Source organism: Amblyomma maculatum, chromosome 3 (genome assembly GCF_055883805.1).
Source record: "Amblyomma maculatum isolate TAMU_Amacu chromosome 3, ASM5588380v1, whole genome shotgun sequence".
Classification (NCBI taxonomy): domain Eukaryota; kingdom Metazoa; phylum Arthropoda; class Arachnida; order Ixodida; family Ixodidae; genus Amblyomma; species Amblyomma maculatum.
Genome location: NC_139346.1, coordinates 102,247,142 through 102,262,976, shown reverse-complemented (window position 1 = coordinate 102,262,976; position 15,835 = coordinate 102,247,142).

The window sequence follows — 15,835 nt, the reverse complement described above, 5'->3', positions numbered from 1 at the left end:
GCAAGTAGATAGCAAAAATAATGTTTATCATTCGACACTCGGTGTTGATGCATTGCCAAGGACGTTTGTGGGAGCACCTGCTTTCAAGACACTCGGGGGAGTACCGTTGTTATCTAGCGGCACGTCAGCACATACGGTTCGATAAGTTGTCCTGCTTAGCAAGAAAGCGATTAGAAATTAGCCAGCCACAGAATCACTGTTTCTTGAAATTACCTCTCCTCTTGATAATAGTTGGTTTTGAAAACAAAAATTCCAGATTGATAGTTTTCATTACCAATGCTTCTATTTTGTGTCTTGTCTAATGTACACAATAACGCTTTAGAATAACTATGTACAAACTAGACCCCAGTACACTCTGTTCGAGTTAGTAGCATTTATGCTTGGGATATATAGTGTAAAAATGCCGTTTGCGCCTCACCGGTCCAAACAGGTCCTCCCCGTGAGATTCAGGGAGCAAAGACGGTAGACTCTACTTATCTGTATCACGGTACGCAGCCGAAGTGCACAGCGTTTACACAATTTTGCTCGCTCTCGTAGGTTATAAAATTCCAATACTTTTAAGTAAGTGGTTCTGCTTCATTCCAGTATAGCAAAAGATTAGGCAACTTCAAACTTTACCATGGGGAGCGGTGACACGCAACCTGCAGAACAATTTTTGATTGATCAACAACCACCCTGCATTTTAAGTAAAGAATTAAGCAAAGAACTTGAAACTATTTACCTATATCTGATATATCTCTTTCAGTCGAAAACCAGTCGGAGTTGTAATTGTTGCCTGCACCGCACGTTGAAAATAATCGGGGTTGCGTAACAAAATTGTACCATGGTAATTTGTGGTTCTAGTCATTGGTGACTGAATGGTGAGAGATAGGAGGTGAAAAGGTAATGAGATCATTATAATTAATAAATGTATAATTATATCGACGCAATGTAATCACTTATTGGCGCTGCCATGTGGTCGAGCTCTAGAGACTGGCATGAGCTCGTCTCTTCACTGAGGCTGTACGCCAGCTGGTTAGACTGAGAGTTCTTACTCAGCAAGCTAATGATGCTCAGCGCTCCAACCTCCGTCATAGGAAAGTAATTCACAACCCTGGCGATCAAGTTTTAGTGTGGACTCCTGTTCGGCAGCGGGGTCGCTTGGAGGAGCTTCTGCGCCGCTACTTCTGCCTGTATTAAGTGTTGGCAAACTCAGCGGCGTCACTTATGAAGTGATACCGCAAGGAACTGTTCATTCTCGACCACGGACACAATCAGAAGTCGTGCCCGTTGCCAGGAGTAAGTCGCTCCACGGCCGCTAGGTCAAGCCACGTGTGTGATTTTTTTCTTCCTTTGCGTGTTACTTACCCATGTGAACTTGACATTCATGGCCCCTGCGATTCTTCCTGACCTCTCCACGCGGCATCGGGACGATGCCTTTTCTACCGGGACGGACAATCCCGCAGTGGTAGTAATCACTTATTGTCTCCGCCATGTGGTCGAGCTCGGGAGACTGGTGCGCGCTCTCTACTTCGCTCGGAGAGCTCGTTCACGAGTCGGTTCACCAGCCGTGCCTTTGTCCGCCGGTGCTTGAGTGTTAGTGCCTAGTATAAGGACCTATTTAGTTCTACTGGCTTCTGCGATATTATGAACTAATCAAAAAGGAGGTTCAAAGACGAAGATCCTCAGAAGGAAAATCTGACGACTGGTGAATCTAAGAAAGAAATTTATAGTTTGTAATTCAGAGATTGAATAATTTTAAATTGAAAAATTTGAAATATTTTAGGCAATTAAAATGCGGTCAAAGATAAACTGTCCAGAACAAAAAGGCAGTGTTCACTGATGGCTAGCATCGAGGTGTAAAGCAAATGTTTAATATCTAAGAAGCAAACGAGCAACTTAAGATTAAGGATGAAAAACATTAGGCTTGCTTGTGCGTCGAAGCACTATCGCGCCATACCCTTAATGAAGTTTTAAACTGTTGGGACGAGATGTTCTTTCTAAATGTCCTACAGCAAAATTTGCACAAATATTTCCTTCTAAATTCACATGGAATTCAGTTCTTAGCTTTAGACAATGATGACGGAGTTCCGTGTGATTGTTAATGCTATTAGGCTTGCACAGCGTTGGGAAACACCGAATTGCCGTTCGTCATGCTGATCATACCAGACCTATCCTAGAGTATTTTGGTAATCCTATCCGGCAGATAATTGATGTTTTGAAAATTCATCCATGCGTACCAGTGTTTGTCAATAAATTTAAAAAAGAGATAAAATTGGGCGTTTTAAACTAGGCAAATTACATGCGAACTAGTTCACATTTGAAAAATCGACCAGCCTGTAATGTTTGTGAAACTAAGGACATAAAGACGAAGGAAAACCACATACCTGTGTCACGAACGCATTCTATACTTGCTAGCCTCATTTCAAGTAGTGCACTTTTGTCTCTGCTGTATGGTTCAGCTAAGATTGAAGCACGTCACCTAGCCTCAGCTGATTTTGATTGCAACACAAATTGATGGGTGACAGACTAATTAGGTAAAGCTAGCTATGAAAGCCGACCAAACCCGTTAGCCAGGGGCTCGTACATTTCAGGGCGCACACGTAAATCGAAACAGTCTTCAGCGCAGGTATTACGAAAAAGTTCAAATACCGCTATCATTGACCATCGCTTGGCACCCAGTACAGGTATTTTCATGCTGTAATTATCTTTGCAATGGTGTATTGCTTTGTTTATAAAATTTATAAGCAGTACATATTCAGAAATTTTGCCTTTTACCATATGCGGTAAGTGATTGTGCACAATTCTCCGACCCCAAGGAGTACCGCACTAATTAATTCGCAGTTGACAGCGCATATTTAAATAAGGCAATTGCTGCACGGCTAGCTGGTTAAGTATCATCTGCTACAACCCCCCCGCAGCCGGCACACAAAATGGCTGCATTGTCCGAAGTGTCTTGTAAATTCTCGTGCGGAGACGGCTGTGGTATTATTTATTTCAGGGCCTAAAACTTATGTATTTTAAGCATCTTCGTCTCGCCGCTTTGTTTTCTTTCGGGTATTCATTGTAAATAAAGCACAAATTATGATGTCTGAGGTCTATAGCAGGCATACTTTGGCAGTCCTGGAAAATCTTAGCCTGCGTGTTTGCAATTACGCCTCCAGAAACAACAGAGTGAAGTAAACTATTTATCTGGCTGCTGCTGCTGCTGATGCTGCTTATTGACAGATGTACACTTAGTTTATAACCATACAATCCTCAGACATGTGGCATGCTTATCTATCGCTGATTGCGATACACCGAATTAGCTGTTCCGCGGATGATCTGGGCAGGCGTTCGTACAAGAAACTTTGTATATGGCAGGGTACTGTTGTCACATTGTTTCGGAAGCGTCTGAGGGACGTTAGTTATCTTATCCCTGGGAGTTATCTGATGGCGCAGTGGCCTTTGCAGCCGAACTAGATTGTTTTGATTCCCGTTCCCCATGCTTTATTTTGCAGCAGGGACTGACGGGAGGCCACTAGATCGGCATACGGCGCATTTCCTTCATCTCGTGCTTTGCTGATACAGTGGAGAAATGAGGCTGCCTCTAGCATTACTTCTTGGTGTTTGTGTTTTCTTGGCTGCAGCTGAGACAAGTAAGCAATTTTTAATTCAGAGCCATTACTATCGTCATACTTGGATTTTGCCCTCGTGTCTCTGAAGTCCTCTTGAAGCAACCAAATAACTAAAAAAACACACCACCAGGAGGTTCCTAAGCGCCACCGAGAAGATAATAAGAAGACGTGGTCAGGGCGTTAATCGATTGCGATATATCAGTAGCCCACAGCGTGCTACGTTAACAATCTTTTTCGCTTCGCTTCGGACATGGCATTCTTTATCTCCTGTGTTTGTTGCGGGAAAATTGCAACGAAGGTCTTAATTAACCTTCCTTCATTCCAAAAATACATAATACTTTCAAGGCTGAACTAAAAGATTATTAGACTTGCCAAAGCGACGATAAACGTAGAAACATTTGCCTATATTCTGGTAAATATAGGTTCTGAACCTATGTCGCCCTCACCCAAGACAAATTGCCGTCCAATAACTATATAGATATAGACGATGGGGGGGTTTGGTAGCAGCTTATAAAAATATTCTTTTTCATTCGTTTGTTTACCTTAAACGCGTTCTTTGGCAAAGGCTTTCACTCAATTCTCGTGAGAAGAACATGCAAAGGGGTCATGATTTCATTCTTCCAGTTGAAGCCTTCTTATGGTACAGATAAATCAAAACAAAAGGTAATCAAGTCGAACTGCCATTTTGTTGAAAGACCTCGTCGCCTACCGCTATAAATGGAGCGATGTCTCTAGTAAGACAACCCTATGTATGTTAACGTACCTAGTGAAAAGAGGGAGCATACCTAACTCGTGCTAAAACAAATATTTTGCGTATTCCTACGAATAAAAAAATATTTTCAATAGAGCAGCATTGCCATTGCTTTTTCCGCAGAAGTTGATTTTACTGCTCCTATCGTGGCACGTTAATGCCTGTCAGGACCAAGTCAATGTCAGAGGTAACACAAGTTTCTTCGCTTGCATGTGAAACTTATTAGGCTTCATCAGACAGCTTGCTTCTCAAAAAAAAATATTTAGTTCATAAGTTTGTCTCAGTGGTGGAGCTCTTTTCCTGCGGTCGAAGAGTGCTGGCCACGTAGTCGCAGTGCAACGCAGTCCTAATAAATAATTAACTACCTATAACAAACTGCCAGTGTAGTCGTGCTCACATATTTTCAACAACCTATTTCAAAAATTACTGCAATTATTTGCTGACCGCAGCTTATGAGTGACATCAGAAACAACGCAAGCTATATTTGCAGATGACGGACAGTGGCCGCTATCTTTATTTATTTTTATTTATTTAAAAATACTGCTGCCAGCAGTGCTTCATAAAAAAAGATAAGTTACAAAAGATAAGTTTGCATAGAGCGCTCAAAAGCATCAACAATTTAAAAACCTATCAAAAGCATTTGGTTAGTTCAGAGGCCTAATGCTGACTTCTGCCATGGGTGCCTTCGCAGAAGAGAATTGAGAAAATTGGGTATAAAATATTATTTCATCTAATGTTTAAGAGAGGATATCACAATGAAAAAAAAAAAAGACAACCCGACTGCTTCATAAATAGAAATGTGAGATCGAACATCGGCCTGCATTGAGTGTATTGAAAGGAAACTGCGAAATTGGATGTAATAACGGTGCGCACAGTCTAAAACAAAGTAATTACACAATATCGGCTCCATAGTAGTATACAAGTAAATTAATATAGGGTCCATAACCAGCAATCTTCGAACTCTTCATTTTGCTGTTTTCGCCAGCGGTCGGCGTGCGGCCTAATCACACTCACTGTAGTGCACGGAATGATCTTGTTCATGCTTGTTGTCACGAAAGCGGATTGATCATTTTCTTTTTTGCTCGGAAAGCACCTGGTTATTTTGGAATGAAACTGCTACAGCTGCTACCATATCGTTGGAGATTTTTCTGGCATCCCTTTGCTGGTTCATCTCGATGTTGTTCCGCCGGATTTAAATTGAGCACTGCCGTATGCAACGGGTAGTCATATTTCAGCGACCAACGAGTGCGTTTCTCGTTATCGCCGCCGCTGCCGTATTTGTTTGCGTTATATCATTTGCGATCACTATTAAGCCCAATAAAGAGTTTATTTCAGGGAAAGTCAAGCCTCTCTCTTCGCTCTCTTTGGAATTGTCACCACCACTTGATAATATGCGCAGAGTGAAAAAAAATTAAAAAATTCGCAGATAAAGTGATCGAAAGAAGCTTAAGATCACAGGCGCACGCCTATATTGATTTTAGTCTCATCGCATGAGTCTCTCAGAGACATTGAACCCTAAAACGCAAACGTGCGTCCATGTCGGCTAGATATTCTCATTATAATTGGAACATGTATCTGTAATGGCGGAGTAGCTTTATAAACTTTCTAAAATGTGCTTGCGACTAAGAGCTGGTGTTGAGTTTTTATCGATATTCACTGCTATGTTGCACTGCCCCTCGCGATGACGTGCCGACTAACGAAATACTCATTCCAAACCTCCACAGGACAATTAATTCCTGTGGCTGGAAAATTGCGGTGCCACCATTTTACCATAAATATATCTACTTCTGTTTATTTGTCTAGTTTTCAAACATTTTGCGTTGTTCTCGCTTGCCTGATATAATGGGCGCCCTGTTCGATTTAACCAGTGCTCCTCTTCTTGCAGCCTACAGGCCCCTTCCTTCACGCCGTCCGAGAGATGCAAACTGTGAGCGCTCACGTCCGATAGAGAGAGTAAGTTATGGAGAAAGAACCTTTTTGCATCCCGATGCTGGTATGCGCTAGAGCGAGCCCATGACATTTGTAGGAAGGTGACTGAGCCTGTTCCACAATCTAATTCCTCGAACGGAGCTGTGCATTGAAAATGAAACTTTTATTTACTGTTTGCTTAAAATTGTAAACAAAAATAACATCTTTAAACCGCGTTTTAAATATGGATAATTTTAATTTCAAAAATTACAACAGGCCGTTAGATCACGACATATCAGTGTATTACGAAACCTACCTGATTGTCGTGTGGGAAGTCCGACGTAGCCTCCACGAAGCATGTTCCGTGATCATCTGTTCGATGTATTAGGAAGCGTCCAGATGTTAACAGCGCCATATATGCACTGAGACTCGGCCTTAAACATTTCTGACCTACTAGAAAGCGACGGGGCGATGACATAAATAAGAACACTAATACCTAACAGCGAATAAACAATTGTCCGCTAGAACTGTTTTTCCCTGTCTTATTTTCTTTAATCTGTGCAGAAAACCTAAAGAAACAGTTGTATACATTGGCAGACGTGAGCTGCGAAAATTCAAGTCACTGCAATGAGACATTTACGAGTTATAATAACACAATGAATACGCACTTGTTTCCAACTTTTTTTACCTTCTTATATAACCTCAGCCCACTGATAAAAATTTCTTGAACATATGACAGGGCTTGGTATCTTGTTACGTCTGCTATTTGCTTATATGCAGGCAAAATGGCAAGTGCCACTTCCAAAGGAGCCATGATTCAGGCCTTGAGTTAGCTGTCTGATGATAGTATAGCCTTGAATAAAAAAATGTCAAAACATAATTTACGGCGCAATAGTGGTGCAGTTTTTAGAAAGCAAGTTGATAAAAAATACAGAGGTGAACTTTGTTTGGATTCTTTAGAGCAAGAAAAACTTGGGCAGTACGGGAAAACAGAAAACCGTGCACCTGACGTAGGCCTTTATCACAGTCAATAGCAAACAAATCAGCGACACATACAATGATAGTGCGGTAAAGCTAACTTTAATATATGCACTTGGATCCGAGGAAATTGCACACAGTACAGTTCAGAAATAATTTTTTGAATGTTAGAACAGAGCCTTGCCGTTATCTCGCGAAGCGCAATATCGAATATAGACTAAGAATGGACTGTCTATGAATTGTAAGTGATAGTAACAACGGTCGGCGTAGAGGGAAGAAAAACAGGCACGACGTTTTATCAAAAGCGCAAAAAATAATGAATATTGACCAGAAAGACTTGAATAGGCTAAGTAGCAGCGCACAATCAGTTATTTTGAATGTTTTCTTAGTAATAGCAGTCTGTATTAGTGAAAGGTTATCAGGAGAAGGATTGAAGTTTTGCGGGTTTTGGCCAGCCTTATTTCAAAGCCTTATATTTCGTACAAGGCTGGCAAGCTCCGTAGTTTGGGTGGCATAAGGTGTAAGCTGCGTGTTTATAAAATGGTTATTCTAGAAGGCTCACATTGATGATTACATGGACTGTATGGGTGTCCTGCCAATGTCTGTATATTTTTGGGGACTTGTTTGCTCGCATACTATGTTTCTTTTGATGAAATATTTACATGTGCTATCAGTTTTCGCTATCTTTGCCGCCGATCAATTGGCTCTCCTCTATAGCGGAAACAGTTTCTTATTATTAGTAATTGTTGTGGTGACCTATATCAGAAAGCAGTTGTGTCGGATGGCGAAGACAGCCATTGGAGCCACTTGTACAGTATCCTTAAAAAAAAACAGATACAAAAAAACAGAGCGCACTAAATATGACAAGAAAGACTAGACACCCTGGCACAGACACGCAAAAAAGCGTTTATTAAAAAATACATACAAATACTCAATGGCTACATAAAAAAATATCTTTCAATCACGCAGGTTCGTCCAGATGTGACACTTCAATTTGATTCAGGACAGCTGATAGGTCACTGACACATGTGACCTCATTCTTACTGATAGGCTAGAACCCTGATACCCATGCAGTCAATTGATTAGGGAGAACTTAACTTGAACTTAGGTTTCATTAAAAACCACATCAATGTAAAGACACTACATTCTCACGGCTTGGCCCAATTTTATGAAAGCTGTTTTGTAAACGGACGTTTTGTTCATCTAAGCGAAAGTATAACTAATGGCCTCTCCGGCACATGTCGGTCTTGCCACAGGAGAGCGGAAGATGGCATACTACTCCGTTTTCACATTTGGCGCACGGGTTTATATTGTTCACAGAGCAGAGCTTCAGCTTATCACCCACGGGATAACTAGAGTGCTTTCCAACCCCGTCACAAAGGAAACAAAATTTTTTGGTGCCAAAAGTAGAATATCTAGAGGTAAATCTTTCCTGCGTTTTTTACGTGATGTGAAAACACGTGAACATAGGGAAGAAGCGATGCTTTATTTTCCTTCCAATCTTCAGCACTCGTAGGGTCCGGCTAATTCACAGGCTTTACTTTGTTCAGCATTCAGGTGCAAGCCAGAGCCAAAATGTCCTTTGGAAACCCAGCCAGTCTTACTAAGTTAAAGTTCTAACAGAAAGTGTCATTCATAGAATGAATACAGGACATGAATAAAGAGAACCCCCTAAAGCCAACGTCAAGTCAGAATTCACAATTTTTATTGGCCAAAACGAAAATTTAAAAGCGGGTTAATCGCCCTCGGTGTATACTCCCAACAGGCATGGTCTTTTTCGAAACGGAGATTAACGCCTACAACCTGCAACCAATCTTGGGTAGACGGCACGAGGTAAACGCCAGTAAGCACTCATTTTTGTAATAATCTTTAAAATTCTCCGCAATGGGTTTATTCAAATCACGTCTATTAACGAAAATAAGGTAATCTTAAACATGCCTGAAAATCATTTTTGATAGGGCACTGAATATTTCTTCACTGCTGTTGTCAACCCTATAGAGCAGAAAATATCGACTGCAACCAGAGCTACTTTAGAGCCAGAAGAAGCACATTTTGTTTTGTAAAAAGAAAAAGAAACTAAATGGTCATTCCACTCCACAAAGAAGTAAGAAAGAACGAACGATAACTTTTGTAGGCACCGAAATTCACAATATTTGCCACCTTACATATATGGGCTTATTATAGAGCCCTGCGGTACTCTTGTAGTCATGAACCTGGCCTCTGGATGAAAGCGATGTATCATAGCGTACTGCAGCCGATAGGCCACACAACGTTTGAAATCTTTAAATATATTTCTGATGCCATGTAGTACACTTCATAACAAATTATTATAGCCAACTGAATTCAAATCATGACGAGTATATAAAAACATGCCAATCGCAAAGGATGATATATACATGTTCAATTAAATTTTCTTTTACCTCCACTATTGCCGATTGATCAATGCAGCTTTTTTTATGCGGCATAGCTGTAAAAACCATTTATTGCCTTGTTTTTACGGGGTACTGAGTGAGACGAGCGTTAGTTACAAGTCGTGCAAACCTAGAGGACATGAATATTGGGCAGAGATTGATCATGTCTTCCACATCGCCACATTATGCACTATGCTTCAGTTCAGTTCAGTTCAGTCGTTCAGTCGTGTCCGACTCTTCGTAACCCTATGGACCATCATATCACGCCACGCTTTCCGGTCTCTCACTATCTTCCTAACACCACATAACTTCATCTGCAGTGCTTCGAGGATGCCATCTAACCATCGCGTTCGCTGCCTACCCCTTCTCCGGCGACCCTCAACCTTTCCCAACATCAAATATTTCTCCAGCGACTCCTCTCTTCTCATCAGATGACCAAAGTAGCTGAGCTTTAACTTTAGAATTTGACCCTCCAATGAGCAGTCAGGGTTTATTGTCGACAATATTGACTGATTTGATCTTCTGGCAGTCCAAGGAACTCTCAAGAGTCTTCGCCAGCACCACAATTCAAACGCGTCAATTCTTCGGCGGTCAGCCCTTTACACAGTTCAACTCTCGCATCCATACATCACAACTGGAAAGACCATTTCACGAGTTATGCGGATCTTGGTTGGCAGACTAATGTCTCTGCTCTTTACTAGGCGGTCAAGGCTAACCATTGCTCTCTTTCCCAGAAGCAGGCGTCTCCTAATTTCATGGCTGCAGTCTCCTTCCGAGGTAATGTTGGAGTTAGAGAAGAGAAAATCTGTCACAGCTTCCACTTCTTTTCCCTTGATGCTCCAGGACTTGATAGGACAGAGATGCCATGATCTTTGTCTTTTTAATGTTCAGTTTAAGTCCAAACTTCTCACTCTCTTCTTGTACGTGCATCAGAAGTCTCTTGAGTTCCACTTCACTTTCTGCCATTAAAGTGGTATCGTCCGCATATCTGAGGTTGTTGATAAGTTTTCCATTATGCATTTTGCTTACGCGGCCTGTATTCATTTAAAGCCAGTGGCTTGACTTGCGCTTTCGAAAACAGTTCGCGTAGATGCGAGCTTCAAAGTGATGAGCTAAATAATCATTTTGATTTTGAGAAATTTTAGTCTTATTACCGGTACGTAGAACACGTATACACATACATGAAAACATGCAATGCAGCTCCGCTCTTTTTTAACAGTAGAGTATGGTAGACAAGAAGAGGCTAGTTTAGAAGTGAGGTTTTTAATGCTGCTGAAAGCCTTAAGATGTTTTAATGAGCAGCAAGTCGCCTCGCCTTACGTATGGCCTACGAAAATTAATCTTTGCAAAGAAAGAAGATATCATACGTATTCAGCAACGTGGAAAGGCTCCGCTATCTTTTGGAGACAGTATGAAAGCCGCAGTAGTAGCTAGTATATTGTAATAAATCACCGTAATATGAGACTTTATCGCACTTCTTCAAGCTAATAAACATGCAGTACTACTCCGTATACGGCTATCTCTGCCCCCAAACTAACTGGGGGCAACTGAAGGGTGTTTTCCTTTTCTATTCTGATTATCCTATTCTGAGTTTCAGCAGGAATATTGTACTGCATTTAACAAACGTTTCAAAGAATTTAACATAAATATGAGTTAAAGAAATAATCAAGAGAAGCTTTCTTTTAAAAGCGCTTAATTTTTACACAGACCAAAATATTCACCTCCCTTATATTTTCTCCGCTGAATCAATTCGCCCTGCTTTTGTCTGTGCTGGGCAACACCAATTACGTGCTTAGTTTTTTCGTTGCCATTTTCGGACAAAGGGTTGATTTTACCACACACTGTCATGGAACAGTCAACAGCTTTAGCAATAACACTGGGCAGGTTGTTGTATGGGCGATGCTATCCTGATAATAATTATTGCTTGCTGAATGGGCTACGGCAACAAATTTCGAAGTTCTCTGAAAAGGTGAAAGGCTGAGAATTTTTTTTTTTGCGGGGAAAATACAACTGCACAGCGTGCTGCATTTGGATTTAAATATAATACTGGCGTCAAGTTGTAGCACATCTGCTTCAATATGTGGCTGGATGTAATTAGTATTTGCCAAGGTTGAAGTCAATGTCTGCGCTTCCTGCGATTTTGTAATGTAACAGCGTAATTCCGAAAAGCTTTCTCCACATGTGGCTCCCAATTACAGAAGCGCCCCGATGGAAGAGCCAAGTGCATGTATGTCTGCAAAGGTTCGCCAAAACGCATTGGTCTCGAGCCGGATGGTACACCATGCGACATGAGTGAATTCAGATTGGTTGCCTTGAACTGTTAAAAGATTGCATGTAAAGAACACGTATTAAATATCGAGGAATTTTCTCTTCTCTGGATTACTTGTGTAAATATTTAATTAATGGCGCAGAGGACCGGCACTTTCAGGCGTAGAACTGAGCGCAGCCTGCTGAATGAAATAAATAGTCCACACTTGCCCTTACTAGGGCAACACAAAATTTTCATAATTAACAAATATGATGCCGCACACGGTAAAACAGTGCATTATAATCTGTGTATAACTCTAACCTTCCAGAAACACGGTGTAAATTATTCGGGAGGCAAAAAAGACGCGCACGCGCTGAAACCCACAAGACACAAAAGGGACTGCACTTCCAATCGTTTTTTTATAAAGTTGTGGTTCTGAAATACATTTAGTGGCCGTAGCGACAACTTTATTCGCAGTTCTTCAAAAATGTCAATTCATAATCTTACATCGATCGCGACAGCGTACCGACGGAACTGTCGGTTCCAGCAATTCGCTCAACAGGTTTCTGTATTTCGATCTGAAACCTCTCCTTCAAGCGGCCAAAAAAGTTGTGTTTGCTTGGCAATGTAAAACTCAATTTATTGACATTGCAAAATGACAGTGATGAGTACGAAACAACAAAAACCGCTTATATCAGGGTGACTGGCGAAAACTGCCTTAGTACGCCATCATGATCATTAAACGAAAATGTACATTTTTTGGCCCAACCATGGTTAGATTTCACGTCCCGATCTTGAACCTATTACAGCGGTAAACCTTTTCAAGTAAACGACAGTTGAGAGGACAAGTTTTTTTAGTATTGTTTCTTCTCGAGCCTGCCGCCGTGTCTCTTTTGTGCTGAATTCTGAATACTCTATAAATCGCAACCAACTGGCCCAAACCACTAGGCGTTCGTAGAGCAGGACCTGCATTACCACCAGAAAGTTTTTTTTTTAAACGCTTGTTTTTTTCCAAATGAAGACCTTGAAGTAAAATTTTAAATGTGAAAGCATGTGTTCTGCTTACTCTCATTCATTCAAAGTGTGTGATTGCATATGCATAATTTGTTTCAGCGCCGCGGCAGAAAACGCCTTCCAGGAGTGTGCTTAGCTGGGAGCTGCGTCAAAATTCAGCAGGCAATGGTCTCCGTTGAGTTTGCGACCAGCGCAGCCGCGAAACCGATCCTGGAAGCAGAAGGAAAATTTCTTTAAGGCAGACATCCTGCTAATAATTCTATTCAGCGCTGAAATGTAATAATGTGGTTAATAAAGTTGCGCCGGTCTCATTTTGCCTCGGTCCTCATTTTGCTTATTCCGCGTATCAAAGTTTAGTGCAAAATTTCAGGTTGCATTACTAAAGCATTGAAAACGCGATGTTTCGCAATACTTTTCCAGACTTTCGCACCCCGGGCCTCAAACTGCTGGTGCGACTACGTGACTTCTAAGCTATGAGCTCAATATCACTGCTATTTGATGCCTGTTTGCAAGGCTAGGCATTGAGTTGAAATCATTTATTATTCAACAAACACGGAGTGAACTTTGCTTGCACATACACACATAATTTTTATAATGCTCGTATTACGCCAGAAGAATCAACGAGCTCCAGAAAGAATGTCAACTACCCTTTTGATGTAATCTGAATAAAATAAACTCTGCCAACTAAATCTTCGTTTCGGATATTTACAAGGAGACAACAAAACAAAAGGCACGCATGCTGCCATGACGGCAATTTTTCGATCTTGTCATTATTTACATGAGTTAATAAGCAGAGCAACTGTGCTCGCTTAGGTACACGATGAGGATGAAGGGTGTCCAACACGTCTAAACAGCCAGCTTAAAGGGAAACTGCACCGGTTGCAGATTTTGATGAGTTTCGAGGACTGTAGTGGTTGCAGCTTCCAGGTTAAGTATGCGAAATATCTTCGCGCTAACACTTCACACAAGGGCGCCAATAGCGACTAAACCCGCTTCGGCTATCAGGCTTCTCCGCACAGCCCAGTGAAGCGTTGGGGGGGGGGGGGGGGGGGCACATGGTGACGTCAATGACGGTTCCAGTATGTTTCCCGTATAGAACGGCTTTGTTTGCAGAAGCAAAAACAAGGCTACCAAAAGTGCAGGCCTGAAAACGTTGTTTGTAGCATCAGAAAAGGCATCCACGGATGTGGACGAAGGTAAAAAATAAAGAAGAAATATAACCGTCCGTGACTTCATGCCCGAATTTCTACGCAATCCTTTAGTGCTGTGAGGAGAAGTTCGAATTTTAATCGTCGATTACGTCATCACTTTTAATGACAGCGGAAAACCGCTTTGGAACCATTACCGTCAGTTTATGAAGATCTGAAATCCTTAAACATCGGAGAATTCCCGAACAGTGATGCAGTTGCCTTTTAATGATGACCGGCACGACATAAGTAACATACTGCTCAAAAGGCAACTATGAAATTCTCTTTCTCATTTGCAGTGTTACGCATTGCAAGGCTGATGCAGGAAAGAACCTACGTAGTTATTCGGAGGCAAGCTAAATGATGATTATCAGAGTCAGTGGTAAATGAGGTGGTTCTTGTAATTGTGTTAAGCAGAGGCTGTGAGACTACCTGTGATTTTTTGGAAATCTAAGCTATCGAACAGGCAGCGAATTGCTATATCTAACTGAAAATTGTTTCTGTACCAGCAGAAAGTTACAAAGAAAGGTGGTGTAAGTGATTGGGGATCCCCAGAAAGCAATAAAGTGATGAGGAGAATATTAACACTTTCAAGGAAAAATTATAAATCTTAATTAAGCTTAGGCTATGCCTTCTGCTGTACTAAGACATGGGAGAATAACTTACTGCAACACGCCTACATTGATCTAAAGAGTCACGGCAGATTGAAAACTATAGGGCCGTTTATTTTAGCACAGAGGTTGGCATGCATCATTGGGTCTGAGAACCAAACGCCGTGCAGACATTGCCGGCCATGGGATATTCTTTTATGTAAGCATTGAACAGAAATACTTCCGGAGACATGAAATGTTCTTACTAAAAATGTTGCCGGTATAACTTCCACGCTATTAACATTGAAACGCTTTTATCTCATATGTCAAAACTACTTCAATCTCACCATTGTCTGTATTTTTGCGTAAATATTACCTATATTTTTGTGGTGCTTTCATTTTGCCAGGATGTTAGCTCCGCAGCCCACAGTCTCCGGCTATATTTTATGCTTTTTGGCTCGGATTAGAGATTTCTCTGCGTACCTAGCCAATGCGTACTTAGTCGCAGCTGCTGTGTTGCCTACGGGCACACGAATCTATGCTTCCCACATCACATTGTCGCACACAGACATGCTTCAAATGTATTACCATCAAAAGTACTAAAGCGTCTCTGTTGTAAGCAAGAGGCATTGTTTAGATTGATATTTTTTTTTACAACAACTGTTTCGGGATGTTACAGGGTGGGGAAATAAAGAAGAAATACAGAAGAAAGGCATACACATTACTACAAGAAATACAATTCTAGTTTTTGCTCGAAAGCCTCAGTTGAGCTGGTGTTATGACAAATGTGGGGGTTCAGGTTATTAAATTAAACAATGGTTTTCGGAAGGAACGAGTATTGAAACAGGTCAATTCTAGTTATGCACGGCATAATGGTGAATGAGTGATATAGTACGGGTTGATAATCTTCCTCGGGGTCGGATATAGAGAGTATAGTCTAAATTCAACTTATTTTCACGGAGCATATAAAGAAACTTGAGGCGCAGTATTTTTCGACATGTGGCTAGTTCAGGTAGTTGAGCTTGGATGCGTAGAGCAGTGACTGACTGTGGTTTGCAGTAGGCGAAAAATATAAATCTTAAGGCTAATATTTGCACCCTCTCAAGTTTGTTGATCTGGTACTGGCAATGTGGGTCCAATATAATACTTGGA